The sequence below is a fragment of the Hippocampus guttulatus genome, chromosome 13 (genome assembly GCF_054856545.1).
Source record: "Hippocampus guttulatus isolate MCC_2025c chromosome 13, RoL_Hgut_1.0, whole genome shotgun sequence".
In the NCBI taxonomy this organism is placed as follows: Eukaryota; Metazoa; Chordata; class Actinopteri; order Syngnathiformes; family Syngnathidae; genus Hippocampus; species Hippocampus guttulatus.
The window spans coordinates 18,110,146-18,119,367 of NC_141273.1; positions in this window are offsets into that span (position 1 = coordinate 18,110,146).

Consider the following 9,222-nt stretch of genomic DNA (forward strand, 5'->3'; position numbering starts at 1 on the left):
GAGAGAGAGAGAGAGAGAGAGAGAGAGAGAGAGAGAGAAGGAAGGAGGGTGGCCTGGTGGTCCAATGGTTAGCGCGTTGACCTCACAGTGCAGAGGTCGTGGGTTTGATCCGGGCTCCGGCCTTCCTGTGTGGAGTTTGCATGATTTCCCCGGGCCTGCGTGGGTTTTCTCCGGGTAACAACCTGACCACCGGGCCGCCATTATTGGATAGTATCGGAAAAAAATTAAAACTGCTAGAGTGCTGGCTATTTTCAAGTAACAATAACATGCAACAATAATATCTAGTTTTATATGAAACAGATACTAATTTGACCTTTGACTACATTGTCGTTCATGTGGTATTCATTATCCTTGACAGTTTTTAGACAGGACATAGTACTGGCGTTTTGAAGAAGCCTGGTTGAGAATTTGGAAACAGATTTTAATAGAAATCACCGCCGTTCATGTCTGTTTTGAGTTGGTGCTTGGGTAACTGAAATAGGTTAATTTTTACTTAAAACTACTAAAATTGACCTTCAAATAAAATTTGCCCTTCCACCCGCAGTCTGGAGTCATTCCATTACAAGGTACATGCAGGGTCTTAGTCATTTGCAGCCTGCCTCATCTACCTTGAGAGGTCTGATGAATACCAAGTGTGATGGCACACTACCAAGACCCAGGGCAGCAGAGGAAGTGGAGCAGAAAGTAGTTCTGAAACAGAACCAGATTGTTGAGCACTGGGAGGTATTACCCAGCCAGCACCTGGCCTGTGTAGGTTCCACCCTTCTGTGAAACTCAATCTAAAAACTTAACTCTGTTAAGCTACTAGCTGGGGTCCTCGCTTAATCCGTTACAGGTGCAAAAACAGCAGAACCAATCCACAACAAGGGAAAAATATGCTTCTGTGTGTGTTTGCACAATAACCAAGGGTATTGCACCAATGGGCTGTACTTATTTGTTGTTTTCAGCGCTCGCGCGCGCGCGCACACACACACACACTCACACACACACAAACACACACATTCGGCAAGGCTGAGGAATGGAGATCCATGTTTGACAAAGCCAGGGATCTGTAAAACCCCGGAGGTTTAAGCAGACTGACATGAGACAATTAACATGGTCAGTTTAGCCCTCATAAATTAAGCTCATACCACAACGGTACCATTGTGTATTACAAATATTTTACAGAGAAGTCATCCTTAATATCCACTAGATGACAGAGTGGAATTAGTCGCAAATCCTTCCACACCAGCCACTCCTCATTCTGTAAACAGTCTTAATCCTACTTTTATAAGGCCGGAGTATTAAACCCCTGTCAAAAACACTCACACAAATTCAGTCAACATGCACGGCCATCCGCAAATCAAACGCCCTGCCGATATCCTATTTCAGTTTTTGTCCTTTGCTTGAACACTCTAGACACATGCTTAATCCCAAGGAACATGACTTGAAGTTGCTGTCGCTATACTTTCAACAAAAGTGCTGCTTTGTGCTTTAATTGCAATTCTGTAACACACTTGCCCCTGCACATTACACACTATTTCAGACACGAGACAGTTGAAAAATGAAATCTCAGAGCACCATTGGGAAAACACATCCATTCGAAATATAACACACATTGTTTAAATGGAAATACTTCCAAAATTGAACACCAACCACCCAGCTACAAAAAGGATTCTGTTAAACCACTTTACAAGCCTGGAGGCAGGGAGAGTTCGAGGCAGAGGAAGACAGAGAAAGAGAGGACGTGGTCAAAAAAGGCCATGCAAGGACTATTTTTTTCCTGATGACATTCGACCAACTTTGGTGGACCATGTCATAAGACAGAGGTCGCCGACCTTTTTTGCCCCACGGACCGGTTTCATATCAGACAATATTTTCAGGGATCGGCCTTTAAGGCCGGCTAGATACAACAATATAATATGATATGACTTGCATGAAAAGTGTGGTATTTTCAAAACATAATAATAAACACGAATCATGACACCAGGAACGTCCTATCTGGCCGCAACATTCTCTGGTCGCTATGGTAATGTTTAAACGTGCCTTCAAAATAAGATACGCCACAAATAGAAAATGCATGAAAAATACGACTCACCATCGCCGCTTATTATGCACAGTGGGCTTGGTGCGTGTGAATCTCCCGTTGAGATAAAGCCGTATTTGAAATAGGACTCCTGATACAGTGAAACTCCTCTAGAACGAAACCTACATGGGCGAAAATACCCCCATATGTGAAAAAATCTTCATGCATTAACACAATTCCCATTCTCCTGCCCCCATACGACGAAAGCCCCCCTGTTGCGTTATACGAAATCATTTTCTCTGCTCCAGCCTCGCGAAGACATTCACTACAACGAAGTCTTATCCAACAGCGACCTCGACTGGTTCATTCGGAAACGGCAACAGCAACCACCACACTGGTTTACATAGTGGACGATGTTTATTTCGGTCACAGCTGCGAGCTTCCTGGACTCAACATACTCACAGCTGCTCTGCCATTGGCTTACCGAACATCATCCTGGCCTCCGATTGGCCAAGAGGGACCTCAATGTCTATGTGTGTAGATACTGAAGCTCGATCCGTAGCGTCAGATTAGCTGCTCAGAGTAAATTGCTTATGGCTCGACGGACATTCAAATAAACTAACGTTTCCTCAAATGCTTTACTTGTTATCATGCTAAAAACCCCCACGGTACGCTTCGTAGTCCTCGATGGCCATAGTTAGCTCTCAAAGGCTAAAAACCTTACACTAACTGGAGCGCTAATGAGAGAGAAGCGCTCCAGTTAGTGTAAGGTTTTTTGCCTTCGAGAGCTAACTATGGCCATCGAGGACTACGAAGCGTCCCGTGGCTGGCTTTAAAGTTCATTGCATGCCAGGAAGTATTTGTTATTGTTAGATTCAGATGAGGATGGACGTTGCATTGCTAAAATGGCTACAAAACGGCCCTTTGGATGTGAAGCAGCTAAGACAAGAAGAGCTCTGATGCTGGAAGAGAGGTTAAAAGTGATCAAAATGAAAGACGGAGCACGCAAAATAAAATACATTATCCAAGAAATTGATGTAAGTGAAAGTGAATACTGATCGTAAATTTCGCAATGTCTTCCCCTTTTTTTCTTTCTACACTGACAATATGAAGTGTCAAATAAGTGTGTGCTCATACTTATGCACTATTGGAATAAAAATAGAGTACACATACATTTGTGTGTGCGTGTACACATACGTTTGTGTGTGTGTGTGTGTGCTTACATCTGAGATCAAAATTGCTACAGTGAAAAACCCCCTGTTGTGAAAAAATTCTTGCTGCAAACATGATTTCGTTGTAGAGGAGTTTCACTGTACTGTCTATTAAATGTATCCTTCTCTTTCTTGAAAGTCGTAGGCTGCTCTTCTGTCTCCTGGCTGGGCCTTTTCCCCTTCCCGAAAAAACTTTTCAAAGACGTTTGTTTTTTATGTGGTCACCTATCATGTGACCAATACGCGCGCATTCACCTGCATCAAGGGTGACATATGGTAGACTGATGTAACAGAGAATCCGGTAATTTTTCAAATTAAAACATCTATCAGATTCTGAAATGAATAAAATGGAAGGAAAGTACCGTATTTTCACGACTATAAGGCGCCATTAAAAGTCTTAAATTTTCTCCAAAATGGACAGGATGCCTTATAATGCGCAGCGTCTAGTGTATGCGCCGAGTTCCAAAGCCTGACTGAGAGCACCTCTGGCCGACACGCTGTTTATATAGAGAAAAGGCGGAGTGAGTGACGACAGGCATGCGGAAGTCCGCCAATGAGTGAAGGGGGGGCGTGTAAGAGGACGCTAAAGGCACGCCCCTCGCAGGTACCAGTCGCCAATGAGTGAAGGGTGGGCGTGTAAGAGGACGCTAAAGGCACGCCCCTAGCAGGTACCAGTCGCCAATGAGTGAAGGGTGGACGTGTAAGAGGACGCTAAAGGCACGTCCCTAGCAGGTACAAGTCGCGTGAGTACATTGTAAAATGGCGAAATAAAGTAAAACCGAACTCAGTTTTGCTTCCGTTGCCTTTTTAAAAACGTGTTTTTAGCGTGCGTGCATGCATGCCGTATGTTTAAGATGCCGTATGTTTTACCATGCCTGGCTGCGCCCAATAATACAGTGCATTTTGTGTATGTGTCAAATACAGAAATAGCACCCCTTACGGAGACTGCGCCCAACAACACGGTGCACCGAATGGTCGTGAAAATATGGTAAGTTATTTATTCTTTCTGTGCGGCCTGGCACCAAATGACCAACGGACCGGTACCAGTCCGCGGCCCGGCGGTTGGGGACCCCTGTCATATGATGTGGCCTGACTGTAGCGGTGTTCACACGGCAAGATTTGCTCCAGTGCTACACCGGCGCTGCGCCAGTAGAGCGTTCACACGTGCAAATTAGCTCCGGCGTAGCCCCGGAAAACAGCTGATAGGAGCAAATTTGATCCACCTCAGGGAGGTGGTTTAAAAATTTGCTCCAGAGCAAATGCTCGCTTGAGGGGCAGCACCGATGTAAAATGGTACGTGTGAACACTACAATAGACCGAAAAGGAGAAGGGCGTGCCTGTACAGTAGTTGCTTGAGTTGTGTATGTTTTAAAAAGAACCAACACGACAGCTCATTTGTTTTCTGTCGTTTTGCTCCGCTGCAGAAACTGCCGTGTGAACGCAAGTGGAGCTGCACCGACGCTGCGCCGGTGCTAATATGCTCAGGGGCCTTGTACGTGTGAACGCTCCACAAAATTAGCTCCGGTGGAAAAATATATCGCAACACAATACATCGGTGCAGCGCCGGAGCAAATGTGTGCCGTGTGAACACCCCTGATGACGTAGGATGGGCAGAGTGTACATCGTAATCTCAGCCATTTCACGGTTTCATCCATAATAAAGACATTTCAATTCGAAAACAGGTATGTCTTCAGCTCTGTACTGTACTTAGACTGTATCTAGACTAATTACAGCACTATACCAAATCACATTACCGTATCACATGGATCGCATTGTCGGGTGGCTAATGCTCCTTTTTTCGAACAAACATGGTAGTTTCTTGAAACCATGATAACATGTTGATGTTTCATTACCGACAGTGTTGTGTCCAAGGACCGGCAACCCGAGGCCAAGGCCAAGGACTTGACTCCGAGGCCAAGGCCAAGGACTTGGAAAATTTTCCGGGGCAAGGCCAAGGCCAAGGACTTGAGAAATTTTCCGAGGCCAAGGCCAAGGACCAAGGACTTGCCTCCGAGGCCAAGGCCAAGGACCAAGGACTGATTTTGAAACTGAGGCCTAGCCGAGGACATGTATAAAACAATGCTATCATACCACTTGGCAGGTCTTCATGATTTGCAACACCCCTCCATCATAACCCTTTGCACTCCCTAACGCTTGAATGAAGTGTTTTTATTCAAAGAGTAGAACAGTCAGGGTACGTGTTATTTATACTGAGAAAAAAAACAAAATCATATGGTCTACATTTATGAATTAATGTTTTAGTGCAGTAGTTTCTTAATATGAAGTAAATCGACACTCAACAGGCTTGACATGGCACGGAACAGAAGTTGAGAAATGACTTTGCATAGAAGTCAATCACTGACTGCAGAAAAAGCGGTAATCTCTCAGTGATAATTTTACAGTTTACTGGCAGCGAGTCCCAGGGACTTGCTGATCAGAAAGGTATGAGTGCCATTATGGATTGAGAGAGTCCCAAATTTCGAATTCTGAAAGGGTCTACTTATTCAATTGCATATGATAATAACACAAACAACAACATATACTGTACATAAATGATAAACAAATGCTGCAAAAATTTAAATAATTCAGGAGCAGGCTTGAGGATTTCGGAAATTCATGGTAACCGTTTTTCGGTTCCGTCGGATTATCCAATGGGAAACCACGATAACAAATGTTGGGTTCCGTAAACGTTCATCATGGGAACCCATTTTTCTATTTTGACTGATATTGATAATCAAGAATTCCGAAACTCAAAAGTATAATGTTTCAAGGGTCAATGTTTGAAAATTATGCATTTACAATGAACATTACATCAGCAGCTATTCCAAAAAATAAATGGATCAAAAACTGGTGTACTCATGTGGCATCATCAGAGTATTTTTTCCAATCTCACACTGCAAAGACTAATTTACTGGTAATCATTAATACAGGTAAGTATTGATGTGGCTCGACATCCTCTTCCCAAGACGATGCATTTGCTACGATCAATTTGACGAAATAATTTAACACACGTCATCATCATTAGTTCTACCAACAGTTAACATTAGCATTACTACACCTTGTGACGAATGTTTTATTCATAAAGTTACCATGCTACAACCAGTAAATTATAGAATAACCAAGACTGTTTCATAATATTTTTCACAGCGATTAGCCTACAAATCTAATGACCAACTTGCCTCGTAATCGAGTTTTTTTCGCCACCATCTCAAACTTTCATCCGCGCAATTCCTCAGTTCGCGGACTATATAACGTCATCTGTTGTGTCCCCCCCAACACTGAAAACAAAACAAAACGAAAGTAGATTAGAAGAAACACACTCACACACCACACCACATCACAAACACACATACCTGTACAGGCGCAGTGAAATCGCGTTGATCACACAGTCAACTCAAGTGCGGTGACTTTTATAGTTAAACTATTTTTCGGTACCGTGAAAATGACGCCACGGAAACGACACGCTACCGGTAACGATTGTTACTGTGAAATCCTCAGGCTTGTTGTTTTTTTGTTTGTTTGTTTTGACTGAGAAATTTCCTTGCGTCCCAAAAACGCACATTGTTTGGAACTGTGCGTCCCGTGGGACAATTACGCGTCTAGGACGCGGGACGCAGAGGTAACGAGATGGCTGATCTCTAAAATTCTCACTATTATTACCACTCCCACTAATACTACATTAATTAATTTAATACCTTCAACTTCACAATAATAATAAAAAATAATTAAATCAACCATGATTTTAAACTATGTATTATCAATATTCATTATTCCAAACATGAGAAAGCATTCAGCAAACATAACTGGAATTGAGCAAAAGGACTCCAAATCCCAACGGCCAAACTCGGAAGTGAAGTGCCAACATTATTGACTCCAGCTGTAACGCAAATTACTTGGTTCAAACAAACATTCTAGTGCGACCGCACAAACTGTGCAAAAATAACTAAATAAAAGACACCACTGTTACAGAAAGACTTTACACGCTATTTAAACTGCCGATCGCGAACGGAACAAACCGTGATTGAAACTAACTGTGATGCCGCTCTTTATACGTTGCGCTGACTGTCACCTGTCAGTGGCAGACCCGCCCCTCTTAAAGCGCTAGAGTTAATCCATCAATATGGGTTTCCTTGGATGGAATTTATTTGATTCCTTTGTGATTTTTGCGGTCCTTGGACAAGGGATTCGAGGCTCTAATCCCTCATTGTGTCCGAGGACCGGGGCCAAGGTCAAGGACCGAGGACTTGACTTCGAGGCCACCGAGGACCAAGGACCGCCCTTCGGTCCTCGAGCCGGTCCTCGAGGCCAAGCACCGGCTCGAGGAACACATCTCTGATTACCGATGGTAAATACAGCACTGTAAAAAAGTCTCTGTCTTTTTCTGTAGAATGGCTAAAAGACCTGCTGGCAGTGGACACCAATGCCTGTTCACTCAACAGCAGGAACTTGCTCTCGTGAACATGGTCAGAGCAAACAATGCCATTCGTCTCTACCAGCTACAGCAACAAATACTTGCAGATAGGCAAGTATTCAACAACATGAACCGGGTAAGCATTACCACCATCAGACGCACCCTGGTAAAGTACAGAATACGCAGTTGTACAGGAGGAACAGTGTCAGGGTCACTGAACTTCGACATGAATATGCACAAGTAGATTTTACAGTCTTTTACATTTATAATACAGAATGGGTGCAGTCTAGTAACTGCTAAATATGCACCGATGGATCAGTACCACATAGATCCATTCAGAAAGTTACAGGGGTCGCTGCGAGGTGGGACAGGGCGGTTCCCTATGACTCTTCTGCTGGAGGTGCTGACAGTGTAGCTGAGGTTCTCATTCATTCATTCATTTATTTTCCGATCCGCTTTATCCTCACGAGGGTCGCAGGGGGTGCTGGAGCCTATCCCAGCTGTCTTCGGGCAGTAGGCGTGGGACACCCTGAACCGGTTGCCAGCCAAACGCAGGTGTTTGCATATGTATTTCTCAATTTCTACACTTGAAATTTGCTTGTGGGATCAGTCTCACTTGACAATCAGTACTTCTGCCTCACTGCGGCTTTGGGTTTACTTGATTGGAAATGAGGACCACAATGTACTTTGAAAAAAGGATGCAGTATATGAATCTATATATAACTTACGTTTGTGGCATTTACATTGTTTTTTTTACAGGTGCATTTGTTGTACCTATGTTCATGCGCGGTCGCAGCATCGGCAGATGAAGTAATGTACAGCACAGCACATCGCAATGACCATAACATGAAAACTCCCAAGCTATGTAGTGTGGCTGGGCGCTGACAACTACAAGCTGACAAACAACAATCCACGCTCACATTCACACCGAGGGACAATTTAGAGCAGGAGTGGCCAACCAGTCAGAGACGAAGAGCCAATTTTTTTCCTGAGTTACTGCAAAGAGCCACATCATACCCTTCCTGGCGCACGCGCCTGCACACACGCACGCACGCGCGCACACACACACACACGCACGCACGCACTCACGCGGGTGCCCACCAGTGCACTCGCGCACATATGCACGCACAACACGATCAGTTACAGTCGGAATGGTCCGAAAATGAATGAAAGTTCAAAATACAAACTTTTTTTTCCCCAAGCATTTCCTCCTCCCACCCCTTACGGTCGACTTGGGACCAGTTCGCTGGCTCCCGGTCGATTCTGATAGACGTATTGGGCACTCCTGCCCAAAATCAGAGGTAATTCGCTGACTAGCTTAGCACTTAGCACCGTTGTTTACGCATGAGCGGTGATGCAGTCATCTGATTGGTTGCCCTCTATGTCAATCAAGTAAAGGGATTGATGATAGGCTGAAGCTTAGCGCTTAGCGCCGTTGTTTGCTCATGGGCGGTGATGCAGTCATCTGATTGGTTGCCCTGTATGTCAATCAAGTAACGGAAATGATGATAGGCTGACCAGTTTAGAGCTTCGCGCCGTTGTTTGTGCATGAGCGGTGATGCAGTCATCTGATTGGTTGCTTTCTATGTCAATCA